We start from the raw sequence: 15854 nt of genomic DNA on the forward strand, positions 1-15854 counted from the left end.
CATGTAAGCCATGTGGCCGACAGGGTCTTGGTGCTCTGGCCGGGTATCAGGCCTGAGCCCCTGAGGTGGGAGACTGAGTTCAGGACATTGGACCACCAGAGACCTCCTGGCCCCATGTAATATCAATCAGTGAGAGCTCTCCCAGAGGTCTTCGTGTCAATGCTAAGACCCAGCTCCACTCAATGACCAGCAAGCTCCAGGGCTGGACACCCCATGCCAAACAACTAGCAAGACAGGAACACAATATCACCCATTAGCAGAGAGGCTGCCTGAAATCATAATAAGGTCACAGACACCCCAAAACACACTACTGGATGTGATCCTGCCCACCAGAAAGCCAAGGTCCAGCCTCATCCACCAGAACACAGGCACCAGTCCACTACACTAGGAAGCCTACACAGCCCACTGAACCAACCTTACCCACTGGGGGCAGACAACAAAAACAACAGGAACTACAAACCTGCAGCCTGAAAGAAAGAGACCCCAAACATAGTAAGTTAAGCAAAATGAGAAGACAGAGAGATATGCAGCAGATTAAGGAGCAAAGTAAAATCCCACCAGACCAAACAAATGAAGAGGAAATAGGCAGTCTACCTGAAAAAGAAATCAGAGTAATGATAGTAAAGATGATCCAAAATCTTGGAAATAGAATGGAGAAAATACAAGAAACATTTAACAAGGACCTAGAAAAACTAAAGAGCAAACAATGATGAACAACACAATAAATGAAATTAAAAATTCTCTAGAAGGAATCAATAGCAGAATAAGTGAGGCAGAAGAATGGACAAGTGCCGTGGAAGATAAAATACTGGAAATAACTACTGCAGAGCACAATAAAGAAAAAAGAATGAAAAGAATTGAGGACAGTCTCAGAGACCTCAGGGACAACATTAAATGCACCAACATTCGAATTATATGGGTCCCAGAAGAAGAGAAAAAGAAAGGGACTGAGAAAATATTTGAAGAGATAATAGTTGAAAACTTCCCTAATATGGGAAAGGAAATAGTCAATCAAGTCCAGGAAGCACAGGGAGTCCCATACAGGATAAATCCAAGGAGAAACACTCCAAGACACATATTAATCAAACTATCAAAAATTAAATACAAAGAAAAAATATTAAAAGCAGCAAGGGAAAAATAACAACTAACATACAAGGGAATCCCCATAAGGTTAACAGCTGATCTTTCAGCAGAAACCCTGCAAGCCAGAAGGGAGTGGCAGGACATATTTAAAGTGATGAAAGAGAAAAACCTAACAACCAAGATTACTCTACCCAGCAAGGATCTCATTCAGATTCGATGGAGAAACTAAAACCTTTACAGACAAGCAAAAGCTAAGAGAATTCAGCACCACCAAACCAGCTTTACAACAAATGCTAAAGGAACTTCTCTAGGCAGAAAACACAAGAGAAGGAAAAGACCTACAAAAACAAACCCAAAACAACTAAGAAAATGGTAACAGGAACATACATATTGATAATTACCTTAAATGTAAATGGATTAAATGCTCCAACCAAAAGACATAGACTGTCTGAATGGATACAAAAACAAGATCCGTATATATGTTGTCTACGAGAGACCCACTTCAGACCTAGGGACACATACAGGCTGAAAGTGAGGGGACGGAAAAAGATGTTCCATGCGAATGGAAATTTAAAGAATCTGGAGTAGCAATTCTCATATCAGACCAAATACACTTTAAAATAAATAGACAAAGGACTCTACATAATGATCAAGGGATCAATCTAAGAAGAAGATATAACAATTGTAAATATTTATGCACTCAACATAGGAGCACCTCAATACATAAGGCAAATGCTAACAACCATAAAAGGGGAAATTGAAAGTAACACAATAATAGTAGGGGACTTTAACACCCCATTTTCACCAATGGACAGATTATCCAAAATGAAAATAAATAAGGAAACAGAGCTTTAAAAGACACATTAAACAAGATGGACTTAATTGATATTTATAGGACATTCCATCCAAAACAACAGAATGCACTTTCTTCTCAAGTATGCCTGAAATATTCTCGAGGATAGACCATATCTTAGGTCACAAATCAAGCCTTGGTAAATTTAAGAAAATTGAAATCATATCAAGTATCTTTTCTGACCACAACACTATGAGACTAGATATCAATTACAAGAAAAAAACTGTAAAAAATACAAACACATGGAGGCTGAACAATACACTACTAAATAACCAAGAGCTCACTGTAGAAATCAAAGAGGAAATCAAAAAATACCTAGAAACAAATGACAGTGAAAACATGATGACCCAAACCTATGGGATGCAGCAAAAGCAGTTCTAAAAGGGAAGTTTATAGCAATACAATCCTACCTCAAGAAACAAGAAAAATCTCAAATAACCAACCTAACCTTACACTAAAGCAGTTAGAGAAAGAAGAACAAAAAAAACCCAAAGGTAGCAGAAAGAAAAAAATCATAAAGATTAGATCAGAAATAAATGAAAAAGAAATGAAGAAAATTATAGCAAAGATCAATAAAACTAAAAGCTGGTTCTTTGACATAAAAAAATAAACCATTAGCCAGACTGATGAAGAAAAAAAGGGAGAAAACTCAAATCAACAGAATTAGGAATGAAAAAGAAGAAGTAACAACTGACCCTGCAGAAATACAAAGGATCATGAGAGATTACTACAAGCAACTGTATACCAGTAAAATGGACAACCTGGAAGAAATGGACAAATTCTTCAAAAAGCACAACCTTCCAAGACTGAACCAGGAAGAAATAGAAAATATAAACAGACCAGTTACCAGCACTGAAATTGAAACTGTGATTAAAAATCTTCCAACAAACAAAAGCCCAGGACCAGATGGCTTCACAGGCAAATTCTATGAAACATTTACAGAAGAACTAACACCTATCCTTCTCGTACTCTTCCAAAATATAGCAGAGGGAGGAACACTCTCACACTCATTCTATGAGGCCACCATCACCCTGATACCAAAACCACACAAAGATGTCACAAAGAAAGAAAACTACAGGCCAATATCACTGATGAACATAGATGCAAAAATCCTCAACAAAATACTAGCAAACAGAATCCAACAGCACATTAAAAGGATCATACACCATGATCAAGTGGGGTTTATCCCAGGAATGCAAGGATTCTTCAATATACGCAAATCAAACAATGTGATACACCATATTAACAAATTGAAAGAGAAAAACTATATGATCATCTCAATAGGTGCAGAAGAAGCTATCAACAAAATTCAACACCCATTTATGATAAAAACCCTTGAGAAAGTAGGCATAGAGGGGACTTACCTCAACATAATAAAGGTCATATATGACAAACCCACAGCCAACATCATTCTCAATGGTGAAACACTGAAACCATTTCCACTAAGATCAGGAACAAGACAAGGTTGTCCACTCTCACCACTATTATTCAACATAGTTTTGGAAGTTCTAGCCACAGCAATCAGAGAAGAAAAAGAAATAAAAGGAGTCCAAATTGGAAAGGAAGCAAAACTGTCACTGTTTGCTGATGACATGGTACTATACATAGAGAATCCTAATAATGCTACCAGAAAACTACTAGAGCTAATCAATAAATTTGTTAAAGTAGCAGGATACAAAATGAATGCACAGTAATCTCTTGCATTCCTGTACAATAATGATGAAAAATCTGAAAGTGAAATTAAGGAAACACTCCCATTTACCATTTCAACACAAAGAATAAAATCACTAGGAATAAGCCTACCTAAGGAGAAAAAAGAACTGTATGCAGAAAACTATAAGGCACAGATGAAAGAAATTACAGATGATACAAACAGATGGAGAGATAAACCATGTTCTTGAATTGGAAGAATCAACATTGTGAAAATGACTATACTGCCCAAAGCAATCTACAGATTCAGTGCAATCCCTATCAAACTACCAATGGCATTTTTCACAGAACTAGAACAAAAAATTTCACAATTTGTATGGAAACACAAAAGACCCCGAATAGCCAAAGCAATCTTGAGAAAGAAAAACAGAGCTGGAGGAATCAGGCCCCTGGACTTCAGACTATACTACAAAGCTATAGTAATCAAGACAGTATGGTACTGGCACAAAAACAGATATAGATCAATGCTACAGGATAGAAAGCCCAGAGATAAACCCACGCACATATGGTCACCTTATCTTTGATAAAGGAGGCAAGAGTATACAATGGAGAAAAGACAGCCTCTTCAATAAGTGGTGCTGGGAAAACTGGACAGGTACATGTAAAATAATGAAATTAGAGCACTTCCTAACACCATATATAAAAGTATACTCAGAATAGAATAAAGACCTAAATGTAAGGCCAGACACTATAAAGCTCTTAAAGGCAAATATAGGTAGAACACTCTATGACATAAATTACAGCAAGATCCTTTTTGACCCATCTCCTAGAGAAATGGAAATAAAAACAAAAATAAACAAATGGGACCTAATGAAACTTCAAAGCTTTTGCACAGCAAAAGAAACCATAAACAAGACCAAAAGCCCTCAGAATGGGAGAAAATATTTGCAAATGAAGCAACTGACAAAGGATTAATCTCCATAATATACAAGCAGCTCATGCAGGTCAATATCAAAAAAACAAACGATCCAATCCAAAAATGGGCAGAAGACCTAAATTTGCATTTCTCCAAAGAAGATATACAGACTGCCAACAAACACATGAAAGGATACTTAACATCACTAATCATTAGAGAAATGCAAATCAAAGCTACAATGAGGTATTACCTCAGACGGGTCAGAATGGCCATCATCAAAAAATGTACAAACAATAAATGCTGGAGAAGGTGTGGAGAAAAGGGAACCCTCTTGCACTGTTGGTGGGAATGTAAATTGATACAGCCACTATGGAGAACAATTTGGCGGTCCCTTAAAAAACTAAAAATAGAACTACCATATGACCCAGCAATCCCACTACTGGGCATATACCCTGAGAAAACCATAATTCAGAAAGAGTCATATACCACAATGTTCATTGCAGCTCTATTTACAATAGCCAAGACATGGAAGCAACCTAAGTTTCCATACACAGATTAATCCATAAAGAAGATGTGGCACATACATACAATGGAATATTAGCCGTAAAAGTAACGAAATGTTATTTGTAGTGAGGTGGATGGACCTAGAGTCTGTCACACAGAGTGAAGTAAGTCAAAAAGAGAAAAACAAATACCGTATGCTGACACATATATATAGAATCTAAAAAAAAAAATGGTTCTGATGAACCTAGGGGCAGGACAGGAATAAAGACGCAGACATAGGGAACGGACTTGAGGACACACGGAGTGGGAAGGGTAAGCTGGGATGAAGTGAGAGAGTAGCATGGACTTATATACACTACCAAACATAAAATAGATAGCTAGTGGGAAGCAGCCACATAGCACAGGGAGATGAGCTCGGTGCTTTGTGACCACCTAGAGGGGTGGGATAGAGAGGGTGGGAAGCAGACGCAAGAGGGAGGGGATATGGGGATGTATGTATATGTTAGCTGATTCACTTTGTGACACAGCAGAAACTAACACACCATTGTAAAGCAATTATACTCCAGTAAAGATGTTAAAAAAATAAAGTATAGCTAATTTACAATGTTATATAGGTTGGGGTATACAGCAAAGTGATTATAAATATATATTATTTTATATTTATATATATATTCTTTTTCATATTCTTTTCCATTGTAGTTTATTGCAAGATATTGAATATAGTTCCCTGTGCTATACACACTTATTTAAACTATAAACTATTTAAACTATAGACATTTATTTAAAGTTAACAATTATTAAACTAAATAAATACTTTCAAAGAATATATAGAGACACCATAAAAATATATTAAGGAAATGATGAACATAGGATTTGGGATGACAATTTCTTAATGTGTAGGGAAGTAGTCTCAAATACTCACTTGAGATGTGCTTGACAAAGGTGTTGATTCTTTTATTCCTTATTCATTCAACAAATTATATTAAATATATATTAACTGCTGTTAAATTATAAAAATTATCAGGTACTTATTTGGTGCAAAGCACTAGGATAAGTACATGACAGAATAATGGAAAACACAGACATAACTCTTGCTTTCATAGGCCTTACATTCTAATGGGAGAAGAGTCCTAGAGGCCAAGATTTAGAATCTTTTTCCATCTGAATTAGAAAGATGACTCATCCATGGAAATGGAAAGGAAGAGACTTCCAGAATTTCTTCCTGTAGGTAACCTGTAAGTTGAGGACCATCTATAATGCAAGTCCAAGTTGTCAGTAAATGATTATAAATTCACAGACACCTGAGGGTAGGAGGCCCAACAATTTTAGGGCCATTATAGGAAGAAAATAGAAAGAAAAATACATAAAGACACCAGTGACTACCTTACAACACATACACATGGCTCCTCTTCTAGCACAAGAAAATTATTTTAATTGATGAATTCATTCAATTAATACTTCTTGGGTCCCTGCTACATATGAATCACTTGTGCTTGATTCTGAATGGTCCTAAATGGCCATTACTCAAAATTAACTACATGCCCAGCAGCAATGACTAGAGCAGAGATTGGTTCTCGAATGCTGCAGAACTGTGGGTTCACATGAAACCCTACAGCTGGCACAATCGACACACAACATTTTCGTAATGACTCATGAAAGTGACAGGGTTTCACAAAACATGACTCCTTGAAATTTATTTGGGGAGTTGCTGATGGCTGCATTTTAGGAGCTTAAAAAGCTAACTCTAGTTAATGAAAAGGTCAGAGCTGCTCGGTCTGACATTAAAGACTCGGGAGCTACCCAGAGAACAGGCTTCCTCATCTTTTCCTGTGTCTGACTCAGAGACCTGTGCAGTTAGTCCTCACACTTCTTCCTTCAGACTTCCTTTCTTACATTTCTACTTTCAGTATCATTAGCTCCTGATCTCTTTCTATCCAGATTTAATGCCAATATTCATGACTTCAATTTGTTTTGTTTTTCATGAACAAACTAACTGCTGAAAGGAACCAGCTAATGCATCTCCCCATGATCTGTTTCCTAGGACTCACAAAGCAAGACTTGATTTATTGACAAAATAGACAAACTGGTTTCCAAAGGCCACGCTCCTCTTGAGAAACTGCATCAGAATAGGAACTGCTATTTAAAGTCTCCATTAATCTGAACCTCCCTCTGGCGGACAGACTCAAGAAATTGTTCTCACTGCCCAGGATGCAAGATGCTGCCCCAGGGTGAAGTACCTGGGGTTTGTTAGTTAGTGAGTGGACCTACTCAGTGAGAACCTTCTTTTGGTCTAATTTCAACCAGTTGTCAGCACATCAGACAGGAGGGAATCTGAACTAAACTTTGGTTATAAGAATGGATGTTCCACAGAAACCCCTTGATGGGGGCTTCTATCAGGCAAGGAAAACTAGTGCCCCTGCAGGGGGAGAGCCAAGGATTGTCAGTCCAAACTGCAAGCAGCAGTTTATTTGTTTTGTGGGTGTTTTTCTCTTCTGTAAACACGACCTGAAGCCAAGTGATTGGTACATGTTTTATAAACTGGAAATATAAACACAGACATTCTCTTCCAAAAATGGATCTGTAGGACTTCTCTAGGGAACTTGTTCTTGCTGTTCTGAATTCTGAACTAGCATTAGTGAAGAAGTTACACCTCTGATATTTGGAGTGTTAATCCCAACATCAAAGAGCAAAAATGTTGAAAAGGTTTTGAGGCACCCTATTAGATTTCCAAAACCATTTTTGCTTCTACTGAGAACAATACACTTATGTGACATGTCTTAATGCAGGAGGAGGGGGAAAGAGATCAATGTGTGTTTCAAAATCAATTTAAATGTCATTGCTTTGTAAAGCCTTCTCTGACATCATGCTGCCAGGTTTAACCTTGCCTTCCCTCAACTTCAACTTCTTCTTCTTTTTTTAATATTAGCTGCACCACATGGCTTGTGGGATCTTAGTTCCCCCATCAAGGATTGAACCTGGGCCCTCAGCAGTGAGAGCACAGAGTCCTAACCACTGAACTGCCAAGGATTTCCCACCTTCCCTCAACTTCTCACAGTACTTTAACGCTTTTGTACAGTTTATAGCACTTCCTTCTCAGCATAATAAATTTATCCCTTTGCTTGACTGTTTGGAAATAAAGATTGAATTCTGTTCATATTAGATGCAAACAATACTTATCCAAATGTATTGTACAGAGTAGGTATTCACTGAAGATTTTTCTAATAAAATATCTACTGTTATTCATCACTACAGATCCAGATTATTGAAACTTTCTCAAATATAAACATTTTTATTTTCCAGTTAAAAAAAGCTAAATGATACTACATAGAACTAAATTTTGTTCAACTAAGTCATTTCCATGGACCTCGATTATTTTGTTTTCACTGCAAACAGTGGTGAGATTGTTAAATGATCTGACATATGACTCTGTCCTATGAAATCCTTGAGGGTAAGAATGTATTTCACGTCCTTCAAGTCTTTGCTCAAATGACAGCTTCTCATTGAGGTCTACTCTGACCACCTTATTTAAAATCATAGCCCCTCCCAAAGCAGTTTCTGATTCACTTTCTCTGCTTTATTCGTTTTCCAGAGCAGTTATCACTTCCTAACATATTATATAATTTGCTTTGCTATTTTATTTATTGTTTACTTTTCTTTGCTAAATAATAAGCTTAAGTAAGACAGACATTTTGTCTGTTTTGCTCACTGCTGTATACTGTAGCCCTAAAACAGTGCCTGGCACATAGTAGCTGCTTACCGTTTGTCACTGTCAGGAATATTGTGGTCAGTGGCATACCTTCTGTATTTGATACAGAAGATAACATTTTACACCCGTTATCTCTACATCACAAAATTATTTTCATTTATAGCCAGATAATAAAACAAATAATAATAAGGACCGAAAAATACCAGTGACAAATCTTATTCATGTCTATAATCATATTCAGAAAAAAAAAGTTAATAATATAGTTCAAAAATGAAAAAATGCAACTACTTAATAGTTATTAAGTTTACCTAACCATTTGAATTTTGATTCTTTGATTATAGCATGAAAAACAATTTTGTGTAAATAACTGTCCAGTAACTAGTAAATGAATTTTAACAAAAAAGATCTCAAAAGGCATAATTACTATGTCATACCACTGTTGTAATGTTTTATTTTATTGATTTATTCTTTAGTTTTGAAAGAATTAACTATTTTAAAAAATAAATTTCAATCTGAATTATTCAGATTCAGTAAAATGTTTATGAGTGAACCAAAATGTGCACTTACTAATGAAAAGATCATACCTCACCTTATAGTCTGCACTCTGATATTCTGATTTACATTTTTAAAATAAATAAAACTTGCAGTCACAGAAATCACTCAAATTCTTTCTTTGTCTTCAAAAATCATGATGTAATCATTGTTTATTTCAAATCTACTGTTAAACACAAGAATATCTACTATCACAGAGGCTGGACACAAATGAGCTCCAACAATTCTGAACCATTAAGCATGTGTTTTCAAAATAAAGACGTGTAGGTGAATGTATGTGTGTCAAGGGTTTCCTCTGAATTAACTACGTAGAATGTTTAATAAAGGAAAAGTAATAAAAATGTACACATCTGAAGCTCACATATGTGGGATTTCAAATTATATATATTTTATATATTAAATATTTTATATTATATATTAACTGTATACTTAAAAATTTGTTATAACAAACATTTACTTATATATTATATATAATGTAAAGTTACATAAGTATATAGAATTGTATAAATATATAAATACAATAATATATTTATGAATAAATGAATAATAAATCACTATAAATATATACTTTCATATGTCCCATATAAAGATATAATTAAAATCCTATAGTAGTTGCAAAAATTGTTTGAAATTTAAAGCAACAAAAGATTTTTTTCAGGGAAGGGTATTTTGTCACCAATGTTACTTAGAATTACTGGTACATGGTGATAATAAATAGTGGACCCAATTTTAATCTATTTTACTATCGTATTTAAATTCTCTACAATAGATAAGCAACAAGGTCCTGCTGTATAGCACAGGGAACTGTATTCAATATTGTGTAATAAACTCTAATGGAAAAGAATATAAAAAGAATATGTATATATATATACATGTATAACTGAATCAGTTTGCTATATACCAGAAACTAACACAACATTGTAAAGGAGGTGTATTTCAATAAAAACAAATTCTCGACAGACAACGACCACTTTTATTGCCGTCACCTCCCTGCTCTTGTTACATCACTGGTCCTTTTGACTTGTCGTTTATTCCCAGTGCCCAGCAGAGCCTCCTATTTGGCAGGTGGTCCATGAATACTGAACACATCCCACTGCCTACAGCGAATTTAAGTGGAGAGCAGTCTTTAGGAATGCACCTCAATGCAGCGAACTTTTCCTCTTTATAGGCCCAGGAGGTGGGGTCAGAAGTGAGGTGGTCTTCGATGATTCAGTTCAGCCTCTGCAGGGATGTGAGAGTGTATAGCCCTCACCCTCTAGAACCCAAGAAGCGCCTCCTCTGTTCCAGGCCACCCGGGAGCATCCTTCTCAGGGAGGACTTGTGGCCGCACAAAGTTCTCACTGGGCACAGGTCTCTGGGTTCCACAGGACAGCACTCTGAGTTTCTCTGCCAGGGCAGGGGCAGCCAGAGTTCTCAAGGTCCAGGACTATATTAGGAAATATATGCACCAGGAGAGCAACAAACACGTTTGTTTTCTTCCAGCACAGTCTGCTCTGCTTATCTCAGACACCTCCTTTTCTCCAGCAGAAATCACAGCCCTGAGAAGAATGTTCCGTTGGGCTTTGGGAAGTTTTTGCTCTGTCTAAATGAGGTCTTGCCCTTGGTATTTGTGAAATCATTTCAAAAGAAATCATTTCTCTGAGACCAACACATAGTTTTTAAAAAAATCACATGAGAACAGCCGTGTAAAGGAGGCATTCCTGAAGGTGCCTGCGATGGGTTTATTGCCTGCCCCGCATTTGCTGAAGGACAGTCAGCAGATATCTTCTTCACGATGCTGCTAACCCATCTTGCTTGCTGTTAACCACTGTGCTTCAGGTTGTGTGAGCTGCACCACGGGGGGGAAATAAGACAGGAGCATTTGCGTCAATATCCTTGGTGCTGGTCGCCATTTACAGCCCTTGGTGCTTAAAGCATTGCTTTGCACCAGTGGGACGGCAGCGTACAATCAGAAAACCACCCTGTTTCTCACTGCCCTGTCACACCTGCTCTGCAGGGTTAATTCTTCTTCATACATTTGTGAAATATGACACAGCTCATGACTTTTCTGGTCACTTGCTATGAGTGAAATTTCCTTAGTTTTCTGCTTGTCACAAAACTGTAATATTTCATTAATTAAAGTGTCCAATCATATATAGTAGTCAAAACTCTTTCTTTTGGGCCTCCCTGGTGGCACAGTGGTTTAGAGTCTGCCTGCTGATGCAGGGGACGCAGGTTCGTGCCCCAGTCCGGGAAGATCTCACATGCCGCGGAGCGGCTGGGCCCGTGAGCCATGGCTGCTGAGCCTGCACGTCCGGAGCCCGTGCTCCACAACGGGAGAGGCCACAACAGTGAGAGGCCCGTGTACCGCAAAAAAAAAAAAAAAAAAAAAAAAACCCAACAACTCTTCCTTTCATTTCACTTAAAATTAAATCTCTCCCTTCCCCAGCTTGGGCCTGTTCCAGGCTGGGCCTTGCAGTGAAAAAAGGGAGGTATGGTGGGCTCCTCCTCTACTTCTCTATTTTGTGTTTGCACCGTTCCTCCCCCAGCTTGAGCAAGGCTTTTGATCCCTTCAGAAATGGAGAGTGGAGAGGGACATGAGGTAAATGGCGGGACAGGCCTTATTTGACTGGCCCTCGTGCAGGCGCTGTCAGTACTCTCTGGTTCTTTCCCTTCTGGGTGCTTCTGTGGGTTCCCTGGAGAAGCATCCCCCATCACTGGTGATCTCTCCTTGCCGTTCACTCTGGCTGGTCACTAAGAATGCCCTTCGGCCTGAGGGCACCTGTAAGAAAACCTCCAGTCTCTGTGGGCTGAGCCTCTTCACTCCCCAGGTGGCCTCTTGGGGCGGACTTAAGACAAGGCCAGGGTAACACTCATGTACCCCACAGGGAGTCCTGCTTAGGTGGCTTCACACCTTCCTTCAGAATGGGGGTGGCACCTTTTTTCTTAAGGTCTTGGCTGCAACAGAGACAGGGTCTAATTTAAAATTATACTAACAATGCAGTTCATACTTGTCTACTGAATTTTAACTTACAATGTGCTTCTGAAGGCTAAGTACACATGGAGGTTAAAAGGTTAAATGAGGCAACAAGGAGATATAATGGAAGGAGTATTCATCTGATTCTGTGACATTAGATGTAACTCTAGAATGGAAGGCTTTTGAGTGGAGAGGGTCCTAGGGGTTCCTGAGACCTCTTCTTTCCTTCTAATCAAAATGCATGGAGGCCAACAGAACCCCGGCCCCATTAGCCAGGCTACACATTCAAATACCGCTGCAGCACTGCTGCATGAGTGAAGTATAACCCTAAATGCAACCCTAACCCTAGCACCACAAACCTGCATTTGTAGGTTCTATGAGGGTGATGTACCGGAAAGGGAAGAAAACAATTTTTAGAAATATAGGTAATGAGGCTACACTTGAAAGAATCGACGCGGCGCAATTACAAACAAAATTATGGACAACGGCTAATTGATCAATCAGTTCAAATAAAATCATCCAGATTGACAGGAATAGTCATGAACAATAAAGTAACTAGCATGGAAAAGTATTAATATCTCTAAGTGTTAAAGAAGTACTCAGTAATAGAAAATGAAAATCGGCATGAGAATTAGGACGTTAACACAACTGAAGCCTTTTTTCCTAAAAACTTCATTTCTGTTTGGTGTGAGGGGTTGGTTGTTAACATCACCCCGTGGCCTAGAGATAGCTGAATAATATCTCTAAGTGTGGTATATACACCTTTTTTTCCTATAGAGATTGCTTCCACGATTCTTGGGACACATTCCACAACAGGGTTCTGGATCTTCGTGAATCATCCTTTGGTGATCTTTGGAAAATCTAAGCTGATGAATGTTATGGAGAGGAGCTTGGCCAACATTTGCAAGTCAACAAAATAAAGGGAACCTATAATGAAAATGCGTCTGAAAGTGTCCTAATCTTGTTTCCTTATGTCACACCTGTCACAAAATAATTTCATTTCACCCTTAAAATAACTTTAGGGTGGTAGATATTAATATTCCAGGTAAAAGGACAAAACTTATAAAGGTTAAATTATTTGCTCAAGGTCACATTGTTAAGTAGTAAAGATGAGTATTTTGCCCTTCATTAATAATAATACTTGTCTATGATGTTATAAAAAATTTCAAAGTAGATACTTCCCCATCAACTATCTACTGATTTGTAGTCAGAGATCCCTGAATCACAGATGAAATAATGTGAGGTCATACAGTTTGTAACTGTCAGATTCCTAACTCAATCCAAGGTTTTCTCTACAATAGCATGTTGCATCTGTATATGTTTCCCTTTCTAAAACTGTGTACCTCTCTTTATTCGATTTCTATGTAATTTATAATTACACTTACTAAGAAATGCATACATGTGGCTGTCACTTATTCCTAATCTCTTCCCTCTTACTTCCTCATTTAAACAGCCAGCAGCTTTAACCACAAGATAGAATGAATTAAAAATCCAATGTAAGTACTTTCTGTTTATATCAATTTCAGTGCTGGCCCCCAAAATACAAACCAGTATCAACAGTTTGAAATTACTGTGTTAACATTTTCCGTTTCTAAGCTAAGCTAAACATTGGAGCAAATTGTATTGCAACACATATTTGTTTTAACTCCAATACAACTGATATTCTTATCCAAGACATGTTAACAAACTTTCCCGTAGTTACCCATATAGTGATGGAATGGAGTTAATGGAGTATTTTGGTTCACAAATTTGAGTAGAAATAAAATTTTTACAATTTTTTTACAACTCAAAATTTGCATTTTTTTCTATTAAATTACTTTGCTCTGTGTCAGATATAAAAATCCTTATGCTTCATCCAGTAAACATTCCCTTTTAACCTACAATTTGTAGCAACAGTTCCTCCATGGAAGTATGTTAAAAGAGGATTGTTACGAAATTGATTTTTTTCTCATCTTACCAGTAAATTTTATGAGAAAACAAAGAATAATCCCCTGCCTGTACTCTACTCTTGTGCAGATGAACAAGAAAAATCTGATCATTTAAATCATATTTCATCATCTGGTAACCAAAGTTCTCCTTAGAATACAAGTATATATTATCAGCACTGATGCATTTTCTCAGGAATCATTTGGCTTTCTCCTGGTATAAAATCATACCTTTGGAAGGACAATTAGCTTAAAAATTAGATAAATTATCTTTTGATCAAGTCCACTTCTAAGCATATAATTATAAATGCAAAAGCCAATGCTAAAAATGCTTATCAGTGTATCATATATAATAGTAAAAATTGAAAACAAAATAAAATTTTAATAGGCAATACTGATTAAATAAGTTTTGATAGACCCTTATGATGAAATATTAGACACCTTTAAAATAATATGCCTATAAATATTTTTTATGACCTGGGAAATTGCTCATGAAATAGGATTATTTTTGTAAAAGCCTGTTATAAAAAAAGTTACATGTTACCAGCTCCAAGATACATATTTTTCACCTTTTAACATTTGTTAACATTTGTAAAATCAGAATGCATCTTAAAATTTATGGTGTCTTATACTTGTTGTAGGTTGGGTAGCAGTAATGGCAGCTGTCCTTACTGGCTCACGTATGAACTTAGCTGTTACTCCTATTGAAATGTCTGGACAACTGCCACTCCTCATTTTTTTACTCATGAAACCATTTAAGGACAACATTCAGAAGAAATAAAAATCCTAGTTGTTGCTTGAAATTCTTATATAATCTCCTTATAACAAAATGGTGCTAGCAACAAAACTCACTTAGTGTGAAAGACTGAAAGATTTCCCCACTAAAATTGAAAGGAAGCAAGTCAAGGATGCTTACTCTCACCATTTGTATTGAAAATAGTCCTGGAAGTCTTAGCTAGTGTAATAAGTCAAGAAAAAAGAAATACAATTTTCCACAAAGAAAAACCCAAGGAATATACCCAAAAAATACTGGTTTCTAGAACTAACAGGTTGCTACGACAAGTCACGGAGCAAAGGACAGCACACAAAAATCGATCTTGTTTCTATATACTAGCAGTGGATAATTGGGATTCAACATCAAAAATATAATACCATTTATAACAGCCCCCCTCCAAAAAAAGTAGGTATAACTTTAAAAGAACTTTAACATGTATATGATCTACATGCTGAGAACTGCAGAACACTGATGAAAGAAATCAAAGATCAAAATAATTGTAAGACTTAAGTATTCATGGATTGGAAGACTCAGTATTGTTAAGATGTCAATTCTCGTCAAATTTAGCAATAGTTTTACAACTATTTCAAGCAAATGAGAAAGATTTTTTTTTTTTTGTATAGAAAAGCTGATTCTAAAATTTATATGGTAAGGCACAATAATTAGAATAGTCAAAACAAAAAAAGAAGAAGAAAGTTGGAGTATTCACGTTATTCAATTATAAGATTGACTCTAATGCTATAATAATCTAAACTTGTAAAAGTATAGACTTATAAATCAATAGAATAGAATAAAGAGTCCAGAAATAGACCCACACCAATAATGTTTAGTCAATTTTTGCCCAAGAGAAAACAATAAAAGCTCAATTAAATGGAACAAGATTATCTTTTCAGCAAATGGTGTTGGAACAATTAACATCCATATACAAAAAAAA

General features: G+C 36.7%; 1 long non-coding RNA gene across 5 annotated transcripts in view; it reads left to right on the forward strand.

The window, feature by feature from the left end:
* Positions 1-15854, forward strand: part of LOC137205439 (uncharacterized) — a 393223-nt gene that overhangs the window by 349841 nt on the left and 27528 nt on the right. The window contains exon 6 of one of the 5 annotated variants that reach the window (XR_010934142.1): positions 13674-14524. The exons of 3 other annotated variants lie outside the window; for them this stretch is intronic. This is a non-coding gene — a long non-coding RNA (uncharacterized lncRNA). Of the gene's footprint in view, positions 1-12997; positions 13617-13673; positions 14525-15854 lie in introns of those variants that run through there. One more of the 5 variants, XR_010934138.1, reaches the window with a different exon arrangement.

The sequence above is a fragment of the Pseudorca crassidens genome, chromosome 14 (genome assembly GCF_039906515.1).
Source record: "Pseudorca crassidens isolate mPseCra1 chromosome 14, mPseCra1.hap1, whole genome shotgun sequence".
Lineage (NCBI taxonomy): Eukaryota > Metazoa > Chordata > Mammalia > Artiodactyla > Delphinidae > Pseudorca > Pseudorca crassidens.